Source organism: Micropterus dolomieu, linkage group LG04, assembly GCF_021292245.1.
Source record: "Micropterus dolomieu isolate WLL.071019.BEF.003 ecotype Adirondacks linkage group LG04, ASM2129224v1, whole genome shotgun sequence".
NCBI lineage: Eukaryota > Metazoa > Chordata > Actinopteri > Centrarchiformes > Centrarchidae > Micropterus > Micropterus dolomieu.
In genome coordinates this window covers 31,507,749-31,529,586 of record NC_060153.1, presented here as the reverse complement: position 1 = coordinate 31,529,586, position 21,838 = coordinate 31,507,749, and the positions used below count along the sequence as shown (strand labels likewise).

Below are 21,838 nucleotides of genomic sequence, written 5' to 3'. Positions count from 1 at the left end.
TACTTGCCTGTCTTTTCACATGAGGAGCGCAGTGAGACCTTACAGATCCAAGCGAGTATGCAGGCGCTTACCATCTGAAAAGACTTTAATGTGTTGCTTTTAAGTCGCTGGGAAGATGAGAAAAGCATGAAGAAATGCAGAAAATGGTATTCAAATCTTTTTTTGCTGTGGAGGATGACCCAGAGAAACCCTGCTTTTTTGTTTATTGACATTTAATGTTGTCTTGATTCAATAGGGTTTTTGAAAGTAAATGACACGGCAAACAAAGAGTGAAAAAGTAAGACAGAATATAAAAAGAATGGGGGGAGGACAAAGAGAACGACAGCATGACAAATTGTTTTCCTCTTGGCTACCCCCTGAGGCTATACATTTTGGACCTCTCTTCTCACTTTCTCTTACTTCCTCCTCCTCAAATGTTTGACGTGACCCTTAAAAATACCATCAAAGTGGTTTGCAAGGCATAGCAGATAGAGATGTAGTGTGTGATATAGTCTGACATTAGAGTCGTATTCATTCTTTAGAGCCTATGTTCATGAAATTCATTATTGTAAGATGTAGGTTATATGACAAAAGGTGCTTTTTAAAAGTAGTAATAGCTGTATAATTAGCTCTGTCACTGACTACAATATACTGAGGGGGGGGGGGGGGAATCACACTACATTATGGCACCAAATGCAATGAACGGCGTCATAAAGCAAGACTGAAAAGTCAATTACCAGTTCTCTGCAGGTCTGACAATTTCTACCAAAAACACACTAAAATACAACAATGTAGGATCAATGTAGGAAGAAAAGAACGATGAGAGAATAACAAATTTAAAGGCACAATGCTTTTGCGGCTGCAAGCTGCAGGTTGGTGGACAAAATGAATCCATTCAGTTTGTGCATGCAGTTTAGCGGACTTGAACTGGGACTTGAACCACTTAACTTGAAATACGACATGAGGTTAACGATGAGGTTTGTGGTCACTTGACATGTATAGTGGTTTTTTTATAATTTTCATGTTTGTGTCAAGGACTTAAATTATTGAAATGAATGAGTTTACCTGAAAAGGAAAGTTGAACGGTAGATTTCTTTCATAATGAAAAAATAACTACGTAATTATTAATTCTAATAAATTTCCTCTCAATTTTATCATGGCGTTCTTGAGGGTTATTATTGATATATGTTTTAAATATTCTAAATAAATAAATATTCTGATTTCTGACTGAATCGTCACTAATATAGGTTTGGGGATTTCAGAAAAGCAATCCCATAAGGTCACTGCTTTTACAACAAATATGTGACCTTGAGTTGTTGGAAGATACCAGCGGGAAGCAAAATATTTCTTATTCCAGCTAATGTCCTAAAATGTGAAGCTACCTGTGTGAAATGTTAACATTTTACATGTACATTACATGCACATAGAACACATTTTATTTTTTAGCTTTTTTAAATTTACCTTTTAATATGGGTGAAGCATTTTTAATAGGTAAGCTCTTATTTTAGCAATATCTAGAAGAACTAACAGAATATTGGTAATGCAAATTATATGATCAACAATGTGCTAATATAACTTCAAGAAATACAAACAAATATCAGAGGGCTTTTAAAGGGTTAAAAAAATCGGCACACAATAACACAAACAAACTAATGATCGAGGCAGCGGTAGACCCAGGCGCATCTCATACGACCAGAAGCGCTACCAGCGAGCTAGCTACGTTTGTGTTAAAGGCATTGATAGTTAGCAAAAAAAGATCTTACTGTTTAAAAAAAGGTCTTCTGTAGGGATCCTTTCCATAATGTTGTCAGACACTATTACAAGTTTTATCATTTAACTATTTGAGCCTGTCAGTGGAAAAAATAAGCACTTTAGTAGATGAACTTTGATGGGGCGTTTGACTGCAGCCTGCTCGTGCCATACTGGACCAATTTCAAAAAATATTGTTTTGTTTTGTCATTAGTTACTGCAATACAAAAACATGGGAAACATGGTCCAGGTTTACCAGTACTAGGTTACCCTTTAATGTCTGTTTTTTTGTCTGCCGATACTTTTGTCTGTTTTTCTCAGTTCATGAAGAGAAAACAGCCAGCAGATGGCAAACGGAACGGAGAGCAACGGAATGTGTGAGTGATTTATTTTTCCTTTTATTGCCACATTTCACCTTGAAAGTGCACTTGGACTGTCCTTGAACATGGCCTCACATTTTTTGAAAACTCATATGTCATCTCTAACTGAAGACAAAGAGGCTGTGGGAAAGGTTGGATAGATTATTTTTCCAAATGGACTCCCTAGAAAATCACTTTTGATAGGGAGAGTTTCTCCAAAAACCCAGGTTAATAGTGCCACAACACAGCCTTGAAAAAAACAACCCTCACTGGAGTTTTCATTGTTCCAATTCCTGTCTCCACCACCATGGTCTGAATCTAAAGCAATCAGTGAAGTGTAAAACCTGTCTATTATGAATTGAATAAACTTTTGACAGGTCTGCCTGATCAAGTTCCTTACTAATGTACATTTCCAACATACAACAGCAGAAGGGTCGCAAAACAGTTTCTGATTGAAAGATGGGTAATGAACATGGTACAAAAAGAAATATTAGCAGAAAACATTTCTTCTCACATTATTGTATCTCTGTCAGAGTCTGATGTTCTTGAGTTAAAAAAGTGACTGTTTTTCAATGAAACCACTTGAATCAAATTTTTACTGCCTGTCAATAAGCTCTAACCTCACTTAAAATAAGGTACATGCCTGTTTTCTCTGTTGCTTGGAACAGACACTATTCTCCTTCTAATGTGAAGGCACCGGGTCGGGATGTAGACCTGTCCGTGCTCCCGAGCCTCTATTGACTACAGCAACAACATCTCAGCTAACGAAATGCATCGCTCTAAAACCATAAAACAACCGGCTCCCAGCGCACCACAGAATCCAACACAAACGCCAACATAAACTCCACGTAAGGATACAAAACAACAATAAAGTTCTATTTCATATAGGCTTTGCCCTCTAAGGCTATCGCTAGTTGGTTCGCTCACATGCGCAGCACTGAAGAGCTTTGTCAGAGAGGTTTTCCTCAACCACGGTCTTACCCTGTGTATAAGTAGCTGTGAGACCTGGCATTCGGCTCACATTTTTTCATCAACCCCGGTGGTGGCCGGCTGTGGTCTGGGGTGTAATCACGGCTTCAGCCACACATTTTCTCTGCCAGCATCCAGAAGTGTGTGACAGTGTTACCACGTGTGTTCTGCACACATTACGCACGGCAGGCAACGCTGAGGGTGAAATGTGTTTTTTGTAAACTGCATGTCATTAGTGTTGCACAAAACAGCCGTTTTAAGATGTAAACCACTGTTTTTTCACATTTCTCTACACTGTGTGAGACAGCTGCGTGTTAGTCGGACGTCTAACAAGCAGCACTGGAATCACTGCAAACAGCACACTCTCTCTCCGCATGTGAGATGGCGTGACATGACTCCATGAGTCCGATAACATTGACTCGTGTGGACAACTCACACACTCGCTATGCTCAGAAACCGGCCCTCCTTCCTGGCAGTGAAGGAGGGCCGGTGAAGGAGGGCCGTCCGCCCCAGCCGGCTCCTCTGCCCGGCATAGGTTGTTCCTGGTTGGACACCAATTACTCTTTGTGTGGAAATGTGTGCCTTTACTTCGTGTTTGTGAAATAAAACAAAAACAGCATGTTTCACAGCTGTAACTGTCTCTGCAGAGTCAGTTTCAACTGTCTCACTTTTCTCTCACACTGTATGAGCCAGCTGCGGCTAGCCGGGTAGCTATCACGCAGCCTGGACTCACTGTCAAAAGCAGAACTCTCTACCTCTCAGACAGAGACCTTGCATGGCAATGAGCCCACGAGCACAGTCACACTGCTTCGTAAGGATAGCCGCACACACACCCACACATGCTGAGAGCCTCATCCTCCTGCATGGCGTGAACCCCCTTCTCCCTGTTATGAGCTTGGGCCCCAGGGAGAAGTGGTTAGAGATGTAACAATCTCCCCCTCCTGGCATGGTCAAGTGGCGATACACTGGGCCCATGAGTATGGGGACGTCGCCTTGTGCGGACAAAATATATGCCATGCTGAAGGCCACCCCCCCTCCTGCCCGGCACTTTGTGGAAGCTCTCAGAACCCTCCCTCTTCCTGTTGTGAGCAAAACCCTCTAAAACGGCAGAACTCGGACGGTCCTGCGCCCTCCCTATTACAATGCCTCCCCGGCGGGCCTCCCGGCCCTTTCAAGCAGGGCCCCCATGGGTCGCGGTGGGATCTCTCCCCCATCCATCCATGGCAGCGAGGGCAGCGGAGTGGTTGCTCCTCATGTAAACCGAGGCGCAATGTGAGCATGTACGCCCGCTTTTCAGAGCGTTACAGAGTTTCAGAGTGACGCGGCTCATGCTCCATGGACAGATGGCTGCTGACCCCCCCACCTGTTCACTGGGATACTGGAAACTGTCCCGTCATCCCTGGTTCTGAACCTTGCCCTTCTGATGGAGCTGCACGAGCTCCTACGTAAGCAGGCTAAATGGTAGGAAGTAAGGAAGAAAACTGGAGGCATGAGACCCATCCTCAACATGTCCCTGTTCAACAGGGTGATAACGGGGAGGACATTTACACAGGTGCTGGAGTGTGTGCACAACAGCACTGCTTTTGGCACTGACATCTGCCAAGAGAGTCAGCGATCTGGCTGCCCTCTCTGTGGCTCCCTCATGTTTCAGAATCCAGGGGTAAAGCAGTTCCACTGTCCTGGGTCCTAACCTGCCTTCATGCCCAGGGAGCATCACAAGCTCCTTCAGGTCGAGGGTGATCTGACAAGCTTCCTTGCTCTTCCTCACAGGTCAGAGAAGGAAGCTGCATTCCATCGCCTCTGTCATACTATGTTGTGCACACGGCTACCTAGCGCCGTTCCAGCGCCTGTTGTGCACTACAGAGAGAAGTCTATAGGTCTTCCTCTGTCAGCACAGCGCAAGACCTGTTGGCTGTGTGAAGCCATATCACAGGTTCATCTGTCATCCGGTGAGGCACAGCACACTCCACGAGAGGTATCTATGCAGTGCCACAGAGGAAAAGATTTTATCTGCGAGATGTCTCCTGTTTCTTATGACTCACTCTGTACTGTTACAGTGCGCTTATACAGCTGCAGGGCTCCCTTCTCTGTCCCAAGCCCAAGAATATGTGAAATTCTGCTATGCCATTCGTTTGGGCATGTGTGGTGCGTCGTTGCGCATTGCATAATGCCGGGCAGGGACCGTTTTATTATACTCTGGGTAGGTGTGTCTGTGCTTGCTGTGCTTGCTGCTTTGCCTCTAACCCACTAGCGATAGCCTTAGAGGGCCTATACGAAATAGAATGTTAGTTACATATTGTAACTCTATGAGTATTGGTGCAGCTTTGATCCTCCCTGGCTCTCTCTGAAGAAAAAGCTATCTGGGAGCCCAATGCCAGGTCTCACAGCCAATTATACACAGGCTGAGACTGTGGTTGAGGACCACACCGCTGGTGTGCGTTGACAAAGCTCTTCAGTGCTGCGCATGCGCGTGAGGGACAAACCCACTAGTGCCCTAGAGGGCTGGACCTATACTTCTAGAATTTGTTGTTACAATATGTAACTAATGGTTTATGTGCTGAAGCCTGTCAGGCAAAGAGAATCACATAATGTCAGTGAAAACCGTCAACATCAGAGTGGCTAGAGAAACACGGAGAGAATCCCATTAGCTCGTCGGATAATGCCGAGCAGTTGCTAACATTATCCAGTACACTGAAATACATAAAATGTAACGTTATGGCTTGCCCCATTACTTCACCAGCTACGATTCATATTACTGTCCTGTGTACATGTATATTATGCACCAGTATTATGTGAAAATGTTGATTTTAGCCAACAAGAAAGTATGAAAGTATGTATGTTTGTTTATATCAGCCTTGATGCAAGTCAGGAGCAGCCAGCTAACGTACTTTAGCACAGACCTACCACTGTTTGCTTCGTAATGTTCAATTTAGATTTATTGTGGTTTTATTTAGGTACACAACCTCTCCACCTCTCAGCAGCTGTAACTAATGCGACCCACATTATGTACAATAATGCGAAATAACGGCACAGAACAACAATACAACTGCAGAGCCACTACAGTAAAGTAACTTACTGCGGTCTGTTGTAAAGTGTGACAGCAACCTCATTATACTATTCAGTCTAGCTCACTAACCATTTCATTATCATCCAATGCATTTAGCTGTGTTGACATTGCTGAGCTTACGGCTACGTAACAGAGCCTGAACATGACTGTGTGAAAAGCCACAGCCGGCATGCTGGTGTTTCCGCGTTTATTGCAGGATCTCTGTATGAAAGCGGTTGTGTTTAGAAATATGCTCATTCATGAGTTCAAGCGAGCACGCATACGAGCACACACCTGTTTGCAATCTTAAAACCGCACCACTAGTGGCTGCTGAAAACTACACTTTATTCCTTTAAGATGATGTCACCATTAACATAGAAACATCACATCCTCATACCTAAATGACAAAATAGGTAGTTTGTCAAGTGTCCCAAAATAACATAAATGTCTGTTTCCCAAAACAATATGTACAAGCATCAGACAAGTACCAGCCCAGCGACAGGCTTACCAGACTTTCAGTAAGATAAGTTTAACACGTGGAAAACATTGTAAAAAAAGGTAGTCGTTTGGTTAGGTTATGGCAACAAAACCACATTTGGTTAGGTTGGTTTAGGAAAAGAGTGTGGTTTAGGTTAAAATAAGTATCTTATGGATGTCACCTGATGTAAGTAATGTAAGTCAACTACAAAATGTTAATTACTTTATACTACATAAGTGACTTTCATTGACATTTTTTTGTCTGCTTCACCACTGAGACAGAGAAACTGTCTGGTATGTTAAAAGAAAAAACAGCCCTGTTACCCCTAACCACTGTTTAAACAGTGATTGGTTTAACATTCCAGGATCCATGTTTGCTCGTGTATTCTTTCTCATTACTCTGAATAATTAGCCAGGCATGGACATTGTGACCTCATATCCAGATATTTCCAGCTCATCCACATCAGCGTCAGTGGTAAAAAGGCTTTGTACAATATTTTTTACCCATGTTTACCAATTATACAGGGAGAAATCCATAATAATAGAGCCGAAGATGTAGATTTCTCTCCCCACACATACCTCATTAGTCCATAATGCAATACAGCCACAAAACAGGATGCTATAGCTAATGCTATCACTATTGCTGTCCTCCTGTAATAAATAAATGTTGTTGTTGGGCATTTGCTCAATTGACTTATGTTGTCTATAACATCCATGCTAAGGTTAGGTTGGGTTTATGCAGCTAAAATTACTTGGATAATGTTACGAGATGGTGATAGATCCAACACTTCAGATAGAAATAAGGCGGGAATGTAATAAATAAAAACTCCCTTTCACCAGAGATTGTTGGTTAAATTATAACCAACAAACCCTAAAAGCAACCTTCAGCTATGCTACGCTGTCTCAGCAAATTTGGACATCTGACAGCCAGCACTGTGGCATTTGCATCATGTCAACACTGGTGATTCTGCTTGTATTTACTCATAGTATTTGACAACCATTCCTTTAAACAAGCATAAGTAATAATCAAGCATCACTTTATTTTTCTTTTGTGTGATATTGTTTCTCAAACACAAACAACAGCAGGCCTTTATTGCACTTTGGCCAAAGGAATTTAAACTTTTTTAATCATGGTGAGCTTTTTTGCTGAGGAAAACCAGTTTGGAAAATAGTAGTAGCATTATGATGGTGGATACAATAACATAAACACCTGTGCAGTTTAAAATAATCAAATTTCCTGTCCCATGCTAATCTAATGCAATTGCCCTGCAAGAAATATTGCAATACAGTATTATAGTATATATAATAAAGTTCAGTTTTAATATTGAAGCTAAAATTAGTAAATAGAAGAAACCAGAGAAGAGGAATTACTAAATTAATATGAAGAGAGAATACATATAAGAGAGATCAAGAAGAAGTGAAAAGAATCATGGAGAGGCATAGGAAAGAAATGCAAAGTGGAGGAGAGGGAGGATATATTTAAAAGGACAAAAGAAGAAGAAAAAATTATGGATAAGTGAAATGTAAAGTGGAGAGCGGAGATCAAAATGGAAGATAATTGAGAAATACTGGAAGGTCCATCAGTACACGTGTCCGTAAAAAAAAAACATAAATGCACATTATCCACATAGCACAAGGCCTATGTAGGCATTAGCATGTTTATTCTGCATCACCCAGGGTTCGAACTTCAGCCACCAATGGTAAGTCATGATCTTGTTGAGCTACCTGCCAAGAGTGTGGAATCAAAGATGGCTTCCCACTATGACTGCAATCACCAGGGCTGCATGTAAAGGCATATTTCAAACTATCAAAAAATCAATTATCAAGATAAAAGAACTGATCAAGAATAATTTGTGTTCTTCAAATAGACAACATAGATATGTCTTTATTTTACATTTATTTTGTCGAAGTTTGATTGCTACATTAGTGACGAACTGGTGTTAGTGTTTATTTCCATTCACTGCCCTAGTTTCTGATATTAGAATTAATATTTTAATTCAATATAAGAAGTAATTTTAGAATTCAAAATACTGTCAAAATTTCTCTTTTTGAGATCCAGTTCTGAAATTGATCAAACTATGGACCAGATTAACTAAAGGTTTGCATGAGTAAAAACCTGTGCAAACTTGATATCACCAGCAAATTAACACATAAGCTGATCTACTAACGTATACACGCAGAATGACGTCTTTCAAAAGTGGAAGATAGCACACTATTTTTCCCTTAACGGGAAGTTTTTCAATGAAATTAATAAAATTTTCATTGCCTTATTGTCAATGGGCTCATAACTCACTTAGAAATGAAGCACACTCCTGTTTTCTCTGTTGCTTGCATCCGACACTATTCTGCTTTTAATGTGAGGACACCGTGTCGGATTCAGCCCTGTGCGCGCTCCCGAGCCTCTCTCGTACTACAGCGACAACACCGCAGCTAAGGACATGCAGTCCACTAACACCATAAAACAACCGGCTCCACGTAAGGATACAAAACAACAATAAAGTTTTATGTGCTGAAAGATGTAACGGTGAAAAGCAAATGTGGAGCGATTTGTTTACTAATGTTAGCCTATAGTGATGCAGCCAATGAGCAGCCAGCTAACGCTACAGTATATTCAATTTAGGTCTATTGTGGTTTTACCAATACTCAGGACTAACACTTCAGTAAAGTTACATTTATTCTTTTAGCTGACGCTTTCATCTAAAGTGACTTACAATTGCTATAAGCCTCTGGAGCAACTAGGGGTTAAGTGTCTTGCTCAGGGACACAATGGTGGATGGGTCACAGTGGGGGATTGAATCCTGGTCTCTCACACCAAAGGAATAGTCTTATCCATTGCGCCATTGGCAACCCATACTTAATGCGATCTAACTGTGAAAAAGAGTGACAAAATCTTGTTATAATATTCAGTCCAGCTCAAGAATTGTTTCGTTACCATCCAATACATGTAGCTGTGCTGACATTGCTGAGCCTCCAGTGACAGATACACAGATAGTAAAAAATAGTTACTGAAAGCAGCAGGCGAGCTAATGCTGTAGCATGTCGGCTAAATGAGAGGGTCGCCTCCCTACGCCTTCGGGTTGTGGGGGGTGGGGACTGGGACTGTTGTTTGTGCATATGCACCAAACAGCAGTTCAGAGTATTCGGCCTTCTTGGAGACCCTGAATGGAATTCTGTATGGGGCTCCAGTAGGGGACTCCATAGTTCTACTGGGAGACTTCAACGTGCATGTGGGCAATGACGGAGATACCTGGAGAGGCATGATTGGGAGGAATGGCATCCCTGATCTGAACCCGAGTGAGTTGGGTCAGGGGGTGTGGGAAGACTCTGGACAGACCCGGTAGACCAAAACGGGTAGTGCGGGTGAACTGGGAAAGTCTGGAGGAGGCCCCTGTCCGCGAGATCTTCAACTCACACCTCCGGCGGAGCTTTTCTGGCATCCCTGTGGAGGTTGGGGACATTGAACCTGAGTGGGCAATGTTCAAAGCTTCTATTGCTGAAGCCGCAGCAGGAAGCTGTGGTCTCAAGGTCTTAGGTGCCTCAAGGGGCGGTAACCCTCGAACACCGTGGTGGACACCGGTGGTCAGGGAAGCCGTCCGACTGAAGAAGGAGGCCTTCCGGGATTTTCTCTCTCGGAGGACTCCGGAGGCGGTTGCAAGGTACCGACAGGCCCGAAAGGTTGCAGCCTCTGCTGTGGCAGATGCAAAGCAGCGGGTGTGGGAGAAGTTTGGAGAAGACATGGAGAGGACTTTCGGTCGGCACCAAAGTGCTTCTGGAGAACTATCCGCCACTTCAGGAGGGGGAAGTGGGGAACCGTCCAAGCTGTGTACTGTAAGGATGGGACTCGACTGAGGAGGTAATTGGGCGGTGGAAGGAACACTTTGAGGAACTCCTAAATCCGACTGACACACCCTCTCTAGTAGAGGCAGAGCTGGAGGCTGATGGGGGCTTCTCGTCAATTTCCCTGGTGGAAGTCACTGAGGTAGTCAAACAACTCCACAGTGGCAAAGCCCCAGGGGTTGATGAGATCTGCCCAGAAATGCTAAAGGTTTTGGGTGTGGAGGGGCTGTCTTGAATGACACATCTCTTTAACACTGCGTGGAAGTCGGGTACAGTGCCCAAGGAGTGGCAGACTGGGGTGGTGGTTCCCCTGTTCAAAAAGGGGGACCAGAGAGTGTGTGCCAATTACAGGGGCATCACACTTCTCAGCCTCCCTGGTAAAGTCTACTCCAGGGTGCTGGAAAGGAGGGTTCGGTCTATAATCGAACCTTGGATTGAAGAGGAACAATGCGGTTTTCGTCCTGACCGTGGAACAACGGACCAGCTCTTTACTCTCACAAGGATCCTGGAGTGGGCTTGGGAGTATGCCCATCCAGTTTACATGTGTTTTGTAGATCTGGAGAAGGCATATGACCGGGTCCCCCGGGAGATACTGTGGGAGTACGGGGTGAGGGGGTCCCTTCTCAGAGCTATCCAATCCCTGTACATCCAAAGCGAGAGCTGTGTCCGAGTACTTGGCAGTAAGTCGGACTCTTTCCAGGTGAGGGTTGGCCTTCGCCAGGTTTGCGCTTTACCACCAATCCTGTTTGTGATATTCATGGACAGGATATCGAGGCGTAGTCGTGGTGGGGACGGGTTGCGATTCGGTGGGCTTGAGATCTCGTCACTGCTTTTTGCAGATGATGTGGTCCTGATGGCATCATCCGTCCGAGACCTTCAGCTCTCACTGGATCGGTTCGCAGCTGAGTGTGAAGCGGTTGGGATGAGGATTAGCGCCTCTAAATCTGAGGCCATGGTTCTCAGCAGGAAACCGGTGGAGTGCCAACTCCAGGTAGGGAATGAGTCCTTATGTGAAGGAGTTCAAATACCTCCGGGTCTTGTTCACGAGTGAGGAGAGACTGGAGCAGGAGATTGGCCAGAGAATCGGAGCAGCGGGGGTGGTATTGCACTCACTTTACCGCACCATTGTGATGAAAAGAGAGCTGAGGCGTAAGGCAAAGTTCTCAATCTACTGGGCAATTTTCATTCCTACCCTCACCTATGGTCGTGAAGGCTGGGTCATGACCGAAAGAACGAGATCGCGGGTACAAGCAGCCGAAATGGGTTTCCTCAGGTGGGTGGCACCCTTAGAGATAGGGTGAGAAGCTCAGCCATACGCGAGGAACTCAGAGTAGAGCCGCTGCTCCTTTACGTCAAAAGGATAAGCGGATGAAGATGGATGGATGGATGGATTGTGATCTAACAAACCTACTGGCAATTTCATGTGACTGCAACAGCATATGTATTTAATACGTTTGAAGGAAGATACAAACCGCCACAAAAAGCGTTGTGCAGAGATGGCTGCTGTTATCGTTGCCAGAAGGAGACACAGCCATAATGAAAGAAGACGTAGAGAAATTAAAAATATTATATTATATTATTCTATTCTATATCCAATATATAGAAATAAAAACCTCTTGGCCTCAGGTGAAAATGCCAATGATGGTCATTCAGACATGGCCACGGGTGGCACCGAAGACCTTGACGACTATCGTTTTTGGATAACTATGTCCTGGGTGACTGAGAACCTTCACAGACATCTTTATTCGGGATGTTAGTAAATCCGGCACTATATCTACCATGACATAACAATTTTGGTTTTTTTTTTATAAATGTTGGAGATTTATTTAGCGAGAATCTGCAGTGGCTGTTTATAGTACTGTTTACCATAACATGGTGATGCACTGTGGACTCAATATTTTTGACAGTTCAGAAAAACTGGCTGATTGTTTGTGGAGGAAACGATCTGAAAACGCAGTGTAGCACATTTGGTGTCAATTGAGCACAAAATGGGGAGGAGAGGTTTAATTGAAGTGATGGACTTCATAATTCCTTTGAGCTCGAAGCATCTGAACAATTCTGCACAATTCTGCCTATGTTTGGTGAAGTTGCAAAGTGGCAGCACATATGACTGATTTGTTATGTATTTTTAAAATATAAAAGTTTAGACGGTTGCTGTAGCACCACCATCAGAAGTATTGGCCCACAATGCCTTTTGAGGGAGTTTGGCATAGGACTGGACCTATGTGCAAAGATTTGCTTATTTTCATGCATGGGAAGGCAGATTTCCTGGTAGGAATAATAATAATAACAATATTGGCAAATACATTGGACAATAAAAAGAAATAAATGGACAAGATAAAGAGAAGACTAGAAAGATGACGAGAAGTGTCAACAAAGACTTTAGGAAGAGGAGAGAGGACACAAAGACAAACAATACAATGTAAGATAATGAAACAAGACAAAAGCAAAGTGAAATGAAGAGTAAGCAAATGCAACGAGAGAGCTGGAGATGGAGAGAAGGGAAAGCAGTGGAGCGTGGGTAATGTGTTGGCAGCAGAGAGAGAGGGAGAGAGAGCAGAAAGCTTGTAAATGTTGGATGAGAGAAGTATACATGGCACTGTGACTCACTGGAGCTGCCCCAGCACTTGTGAGGGCAAGTGCTTTACACACACACTCTCTCTCTCTCTCTCTCTCTCTCTCTCTCTCTCTCACAGACACACACACACACACACTCTCTCTCTCTCTCTCTCTCTCTCTCTCTCACACAGACACACACACACACACACACACGTGTGTTATGTCACTGTTCGGGACATTACACAGACTTTCATTTCCTGGAGACTAACCCTAACTTTAACCTAATCTTAACCACTGAAACACAAAATCAGCTGTTTCCTATTTGGGGACACGGCTATAGTATGAACTAGCGGCGCACACACACACACACAAACACACTGCATCGATCTGCAATCTGACTTCTCCCTTCCCTAATAGTTAAAGGTGTCAATTTGGAGACTTGCCAGGCAAGAGACGGATTCCCCAGCCCTGAGAAAATATGTCAGAGAACTAAGTCAGAGCCCAAAGGACACTAACTGACAGTACCCACCCAGCCACAGCCTGTTCACCCTGCTGCCTTCTGGCAAGAGATGTAGGAGTCTCTGCTGTTGGACCAGCAGACTGCAGATTTGTTTGCTTTTGTGAGTAGCTTGAAGGGAACTACAAACTTCATCTCATTATACAACCCTGTTGTAAAATGACTAATAAATGTACCTTGTACGTTGAAAATGAGTTGTCTGCGCATGTGTTTGTAGATTATTTATTCGCTGTTTTACACACATAATTTTCTACAAATGCACTCTTTCCAATTTGCAAGCAAACACAATCTAACATGTATTTTCACACTACTGTTTCAAGACATGCTGTGCAACACTAAGCACTCAAGTGTCAAATCTGTGTTTGCGCATCGCTTTGCATTTGATCATTTTGACACTGGTCTATGACGGAGAGTGTGCATATGATCCACAATGTGAGGTGTGTGCAGCAGGCTATAACATCCCTGCTTTCACTTTCATAAGTTTTACGCTGTAGGCTGCAGTATGGCTTTTACCAATGGAAAAATGTAAAATAAATAAAAATCTGGGTGATTTCAATAGGGTACCCAGCATCGCTGGTACTGGGAGCCACGCTGTTTTGCATGTGTGGCCCCCAGCCCCCCTCTGGCTCGGCCCCCTAACTATTCTAATTATCTATTAACTCCTTCCTGCTCTTTCATTCGTTTATACCTGCAGGATGTCTCTCATTTTTCTATGACTTACTCTGTGTGGAGTGCTTTGTCAGAGTGATTGTTATTTGGGACACTTTAACTGTGCACCTCATGGTGAATATTAGGTATTGTACTGTTTCTGCCATCTTGGAAGAATAGAAAGGTGCTATATAACCATTGCTGGCTAAAGCCTATACATTGCAAGCAGGGCATTGCAGTCGTCTAGTCATTGCTGGCTAAGCTCAGAAGCTCTATCTCTTTGTAGATTATACCATTTTTGTTTGATTAATCATGGTCTGTTTCATTCCTGCTTGGTTAGTAAGAAAAGGGGTGGAGGTAGGCTATTGGGTTGTGTTCTTTTTTTGGGCTTTTAGGATTTATATGCCCCTTGATTACAAAGAAATCTCCCTGTAGAGTTCAGGCCCCAAAGACTTTCTTTCAAGACTTCACATATTATCTGTTATAATAAAAATCTATTTTGTCTTCATTCACTTTTCTCTCATTATTGAAAAACAGTTGGGAGCGAGGACCCTTTCAAAAAGTCTACCACTGACTTACAATATTGTAAGTATTGTAAGTATAGCCTTGATCAGCTCCATCACGGGCAAAATCACGCCCAGAAAACAAAACAAGCAAACATGGAGGTGATGAAAAAGGAGAATGTGAATTTGGTAGCTTCTTGTCTTTTTCTTTCTAAAGATTTTTTTCTGTCTTTTTGCCTTTAGATAGGAACAGCTGAAGAGAGACAGGAAAGGGGGAGAGAGGGGATGACATGCAGCAAAGGAATTGAACCTGGGCTGCTGTAGGGTGCACATGTTCTACCAGGTGAGCTACCAGGGGGGCCGACAGCTTATTGTATTTAACTGTTGTTACACATTTTTATATTTTTAACAGATTTAATGTAAAACGATGACTTTAATGCATTGTTATTCTAATCCCACCTCACCTGTGCAAAAACTGTGTATTTCAGTCTATAAAGACAGATACATATTTATATACAGAGACAACAATACAAAGAGGAATACAACAGCTGCAATAACAACTCATCTTAGGTGAAGGTACAGTATAATTTATAATGATGGATTATGATCATCAAGGCAGCAGTGTGTTTTTGATGAATTGTTTTCCAGGAGCTAAGTTAAACCTGCAGTAGAGCAGGCAGTGTAAAATATATCCACATCAGTAATGTCAAAAAAAGACCATGATCCTTGAAGTGATATTCCACCTTAAATGTACATTTTCAGTTCCAAATATTCACCTCCTGTAGGCTTGGAGATACATAGCTGTAAAAAGTTTGTGTTTTCCTTCTTCTTTGGAGGCATGTAGACATATATGCCTCCAAAGAAGATATATAGGGGAAGATGATAACAGACAATAAATAAATAAAGTAATTATAAAGTGAATAAATAAAGAAGATAATTAAAATAGATATATACATTTATGTCTCCTTGTATAATTTAATTACTGCCTACATTTATTTATTAACTATTTTTTGTGCATTTAATCGGATGCTTATTTATTTATTAAGCATTTATTTATTTCTGTATATATTTCTTTATTTGCCAGGATCAGTCCTCCATACCACCATAGTGGTTATTTTCAGAGTGATTTAAATTGGCTGTAAAAAGCACTGCCCTTTCACTAATTATTTTCCTGCATTTGTTCTCTATGAGCGATATACATTTTCAGCTGAGGGAAAAAGTTATAAATGTAAACTTGAGCCGTACATTAATAATGCCACAGAGCGGAGTTGTGTAATTACAGTAGCACAAACTGTATGCGTCGCATTGCCAACTACAAATCACTTCTGATGATGGCTTTATGCTTGGTCCTGATTTGCTGCCCAGTGCGTTTTACACATTGCAGCTAATAGAAAACCCATTAGGAAACGAATCTGGTATTTATCACAGATAATATTTCATCCATCCATCCATCCATCGTCAACTGCTTATCCTGCGTACAGGGTCGCAGGGGGCTGGAGCCAATCCCAGCTGAAATCGGGCGAAAGGCGGGGTACACCCTGGAAAGGTCGGCAATCCATCACAGCAGATAATATTTTATCCATAAAATTCATTCAACTTTGATTTGGCCAAAAAACTAAACTGATTTCCATGCATCCTTCATTATGGGACAGTGTAAGACTGCAGTTCTGGAATAAAATGCCTACATATGCTGTATCAAATTTAGAGTTTAAGAGCGCAACAATGTGCAGCTGTCACGTTAAAAATAAACTGAAGTCGATTAACAATTTTCTGCCAGCATTCCTCTCTTGCCATTATTTGCAGCAACAGGGTTGCTTTTTGCTGTGTTACATTTTTCATAGCTCTACGACCTGTTCCTCTTGACCAAAGTAGGCGACACACAAGTGCAGAGGAGTGAAATGACGCGTCAAACACCCCTGTTTGTGGGAACGAGTACAGAGCCTGAAGAAGAAAACCTATGTTAACAGAAAGAAAGTTGATAACCCCCTGACTGGGGGTTTAGATTTTGTTGTGCCAGTTAATGCAAAGAAAGAAGGCAAAATGTGCACAGAAAGCCCACTACTCCTCTCTCCATCCATCTGCTCAATATGTTCGAAACTCAGTATACTGCTTCTGTCTCAATCCATTCACATGAGCCTGTTGAGCTTATGAGTAGGGCCATGCATTGGTTTGATGCAGAGGCTGAGTGTTTGATAGATATATTAAGAAAATAAAACAAGTACACACGGACACTTTGCCAGTCAGGTTATATTACCTGCATGAATGTTGTAATCTAAAAATAACAGTTCTGTTCTATTAATACCGCCAGGGAGAGCTAAGTAAAAGTGTAAATGTCATTCCAGCCCACTCCTCACCTCAATATTTTCCACAAAGCTCTTTGGCATGAACATTGAAAATACACAAGTTAAACTATTCCCTTAAAGTGGAGCAAAAATTTTATTCCAAGTCACTTTACAAGTCATGCAAAGTACTTTTCACTTTCAGCTTTTGCTGCTTGATTTTTTGTTTGTTTTTAATCCTCCTAATTTTAAATGGATGTAGTGGCCTTTTATTCTGTCTATTTACGGTTATTTTCTGCACATGTAAACGTGCAGTGTGACGTGCCTCCTCCTTTCTCCCCCACCGTTTCTTGAACACAGCACACCAGACAAGTATAGTGCTTTTTTGTCTTCACCTGGTTGGGCAGGTAAAATATTTATGAGCGTTTTAACCTCTGGGTACCCTAGTACAGCACTACGAGGGGCTTCTTGGAAAGTTCCCGGCGGGGAGGGTGGGGGGTGGGGGCAGGAGGTAAAGACACTGACTAATATACTGAGAGAGAGAGAGTGATTCAAATGTCTGATGTGTATTGTTTATGTTAAATATGTTGGAGGGAGGGAGTTTGATTCAAAGGTGCAGTATACTTGAAATATAAAAATAACTATAGCTACAAAGGCCTGCATGTAAATAGTCATAATTGCGTGAGTATCGTCACTCATACATCCATCCATTTTTAACTATGCATGTGTTCTGCATATATGCCTGCCTTAATTTCAGCCAGCCAGGCATAGCTGTCAGCTCACTAAGTGCTTTGTGGTTTTTTGCTGCTTTGTTCTGTCTTTGTTTTCCGTTTTTCCTCTACATTTTTCATTCCCTTGTCAGTATCTCTCATGACTCGCCCGCTGATGTTACTGTTCTATTGACAGGTCATAATTTTACACCCCAGCAGTTGTTTATCTGCTACTTACATGACTGAGTAATAGCTAGGAACGAGAACGCTTCCCTAACAGCTTAATTATGTCCTCTGTCACATTGTTTAAGGAAAATAAACCAAACTGTGTCTTCCTCCTCACTTGAGTTTTTTTCTCTTTTTCTTTGCTCTTTGTACCTTTTCAGGATAAGTTATATGTTCTAAAAATGACTATGGTTGTGTAAATTATGCTTACATCAGAAATTAATTTGACAAATCATGCATGGTACAAAATAATCCCTGGCTTTTACTCTGTTCCTGAGACAAGGGAACAAAATGATCGTGGTAAAGTGGGTATATTGTCCTGATTCTCAATCCACTCTTAATATTACATCCCTATTTTTCTTTTCTGTTAATGTTAATTCCCCTGCCACCCTTACATGCATACACTTTCTTTCATTATTACAACCAGCAGCGTATTATCAGCTGCCAGTATGATCAGGGCTTCTGTGGAGCAGTTGTGTCCGTATTCTTAAAACTAAGAGTAAGTGTCGTGCATACACAAGTGTTAAGATTTGGTCGAGGTTACAAAATTATTTTAGAGAGTCTCCAGTGCTCTTCTAAGTCAGTTAAGGGTGACCAGCAGAGGCAGCAGCTGCATACTTTCCTTATTTTGGAAATGTATGACGATGAGTTGATAAAAGATGCAGGATCTGCCCCAAAACCCACACTACATATAGAACATTCATCAATGTTCATGCTGTACGTCAGTGGGATTCTCTCTAATGTTCAAATTAAACACATTTATATCACATGTTAAATGTGCCATACGTATTGTATTAGCTGAGCTGTGAAATAATGAACACTGGTGAGTTTGAAAGACATTAAATAACAAAATATGACAACTTGGACTAATTAAAAATATACTGACTTCTTAGTAAACATTTTCTGGAAACGTTTCACTTTTTAGGTCAACCCTTGAGTACTCTGTTATGGAAATGTTTTTGACTCACATACATGCTTTAGGACCTCACCTGCTGGTTATCACTTTTTTTTGGATTATGGAAATTGGTCAAGCAGTTTAAAATAAATTTTCCATTACAGTGTTTACTAGCATATCATGATATTGGTAACATAAATGTAGGGAAAATAACTGTGTGAAACTGTGATGACTAAGGTGTGGCTGATTCAATGCTCAGGGGAGTCTAGGTAGACATAACACAAATGTGTTTGTTTTATTCTCAGATTAAAACTTGACTAAAAGGTTATTTAAACAAAGCTTTTAAGTTCTTACTATGATTTTTTTAACTCAGAAGTTTAGCGCTGTTCTTAAGGCCATTGTACACATAGCCTTAATATAAACTAAAATCAAAAGTATCACATTAATATAATAGTAGATTACACATATTTAATGAAACCCGCTAAAAGCATTTCATAACATTTCATAACAACAAAAAAAATAAAAAATATGATGCCACACTTATAACTAAACATGCATTTTGTGTGCTTGCTAAAGTGAAAAAAAGTGTTCCGCAATAACTCAATTCACCCAGCTATTGCCATAAAAATACACAAAACAACCAGACCATATGGCCCATGTCTACAAATCAACATGTTAACATGTGATATTGTGGCGCTGAACCTTCTACACATCATGAGTCAGAGCCTAGCTGGAACTGGTCAAAGTAGTGACTAGCTGAATGATTGAAGAAGCCAAACATCCTGCCACTAAGCAAATCCTATCAGGAAGCAGAGTTGTTGAATGACCGCTGTGAAGTTTTTAGCATTAAGTGGAACTGCAGGGCTGTGCCTTAGCAGACAGTCATATGCACAATGTGTCAGACCTCAGAGCTTACTGGTGTGTGTGTGTGTGTGTGTGTGTTGAAAGTGTCAGGGGCTGGGGTTGCAGTGTGCAGGCGGACCATTGACGCATGTCCAAACCTCGACCACTGTCTCTCTTGTATCAACCACACACACACAAACACACGCACACAGGCACGCATGCACATCCCTGAGGCCGATCAGTCCATTGTAGAGGCTCTCCAGTGAGCCCCAGTTTTAACATATATTAAAATGAGCCCTGGGTACAGAGCAGCCCCTGAAGACCCACTACTCTCAGTCTACAGTGTGAACACACACACACAGATGCACTGAGGACACAGTATGTACACACTGGCTGAAAATCAGCAGTGTTCTGTGTGTATGAAGACAGGAGTGTAAAGGAGGCAGTAGACCATATCTGAGGCAACATTGGTCTCTTCTTTTTTTAACTGAAACTTTTTACTTCATGAGGTTCTTTAAACTTATTTACCTCTGGGAGTGCAAATGAAAGAATTTGGACTTTCACTGGGCCCAGTGTATTTTTCCAAACTTTTATCTAACTTTGTACCCAAGACTGCTTCACTATGAGCTCAAGTGTGCTGTGCTTGAGTGAAACAGCAACTTAAATATCTACTTTATAAATATACTTTGCTGTACTTTTTACTCAAGTTGCCGTCAACTGGCGTTCATCGTTACCTTCACTTTACCTGGTTCAATTTCTCCACCACTGGCTTTTTCTCCTTTTCAGCACTTGTAAAGGAGAGTACAGATTTACAAAATGCGTTTGTTCCTCAGCTGACACCAGGCGACTCTATATTTATGTTATGATAAGTGTAAAAATATTTTCGGTTCATTATAAAACTGGTGGGCCGCCACAGTTTAGGTAATCACTGGAAAAAACTGGGTGAACGATATGAAAGAGGATGATGGTTAGGAGGATGAAAATGTCTTTTCACTGTGATGCAAAATAAATTGAGTTGTCCTGAACTGACACAAAAAGATATCAGTTGCTCAGCAGCAAGAAATCAAAAAACAAGAAGAGGTACAGGTGAATGTGGGATACAGAGAAGTAAATGTAAGAGATGTATCTTAGTTTGTGTCACTGCAGGAATCCAAAATATAGCCTATCTGTAAATAATGTTTCAGTTGGTTGATTTGTTCAGTTGATTTGTCCTGTTCATACCCAGGGACAATTCATATCCCAAGATGAAGAGTTTTAAAAGAAAGAGCACTTACCAGAAATAACCATGTGATGGCTTGAATTCAGCTATTTCATCTGAGGACCTGAAAGTGGAATAGGAGATATATTAAAAAATAATTTTGTCTATTGATTTATTAAATGAATACCTAAGAAACATAAACAAGCGTTCAAATTATACCAAAGTGAGTGTGCTCGGAAATGAAGAGACATTTTCTTCTATCCTGACAAAAAAAAACACTTCCCCTTGACAGCGACCAACACAAAAGATACCTCAGAGACGCAGAAGAGGAGGGCAGCCTCTTGATATGCAGCTATTGAGACAGTAATTACTACGTATCATCTTAAGAATTCATAAATAGCGAATTGTCTTAACTGTCAAAAAAGATATAATTACTACTGAACCCTGGCTTAAATGCATTTAGCTTGGAAGTAGAGTTACTGTTCACAGTGCTGTCATAGGAAACCCATGGATCTGCAGGAGATAATATTCATACAGTGTATGGTTGTGGTCACCCAGCGATGACAGGTTTATGCCAATTCATACACAGCCATTTACATAAAAGTCATGCATGCATGTCCACACACACGTGTCTGTAGCATTTCAGTTTCTCTCTCTCTCTCTCTCTCTCTCTCTCTCTGTCTCTCGTGAACTCTCCATTCCTTTTCCACAACGTAAGGGCATTCAAAGTGCACCACACTTGTTCTAAAGTGCCTCCAACTGGAAACCGTGAAGTATTGAGAGAGAAAGAGAGATAGAGAAGAGGGAAAGAAATAGAGAAAGGTCTACCTGTGTTGAGGAGTGATGGAGGTCAAAATGTTGTCACTGCCAAAAGCTGCTAATGGAAAGTACCGTGTAGCTCTTGTGAAGGTGGGGCAAACTAAACAGAGCTGCAGGCAAGCGTTGCCTTTAAGCAGAGCAAGAGGCCATGTTTAAGGTGGTTAAGAAATGTTCAAAGTCAAAGTCCAGGGAAAGAAAAACTGTTTATTCAGGAGATGGACTGAGA

The 21,838-nt window shown here is 41.7% G+C and overlaps 1 protein-coding gene across 8 annotated transcripts in view; it reads right to left on the bottom strand.

Moving 5' to 3' along the window:
* Positions 1-21,838, bottom strand: part of tenm3 (teneurin transmembrane protein 3) — an 818,277-nt gene that overhangs the window by 472,850 nt on the left and 323,589 nt on the right. For all 8 annotated transcript variants that reach the window (XM_046046662.1, XM_046046670.1, XM_046046663.1 and 5 more), the window contains exon 3: positions 20,870-20,917. The gene's annotated coding sequence lies outside the window, so the exon portion shown is untranslated. The remainder of the gene's footprint in view (positions 1-20,869; positions 20,918-21,838) is intronic.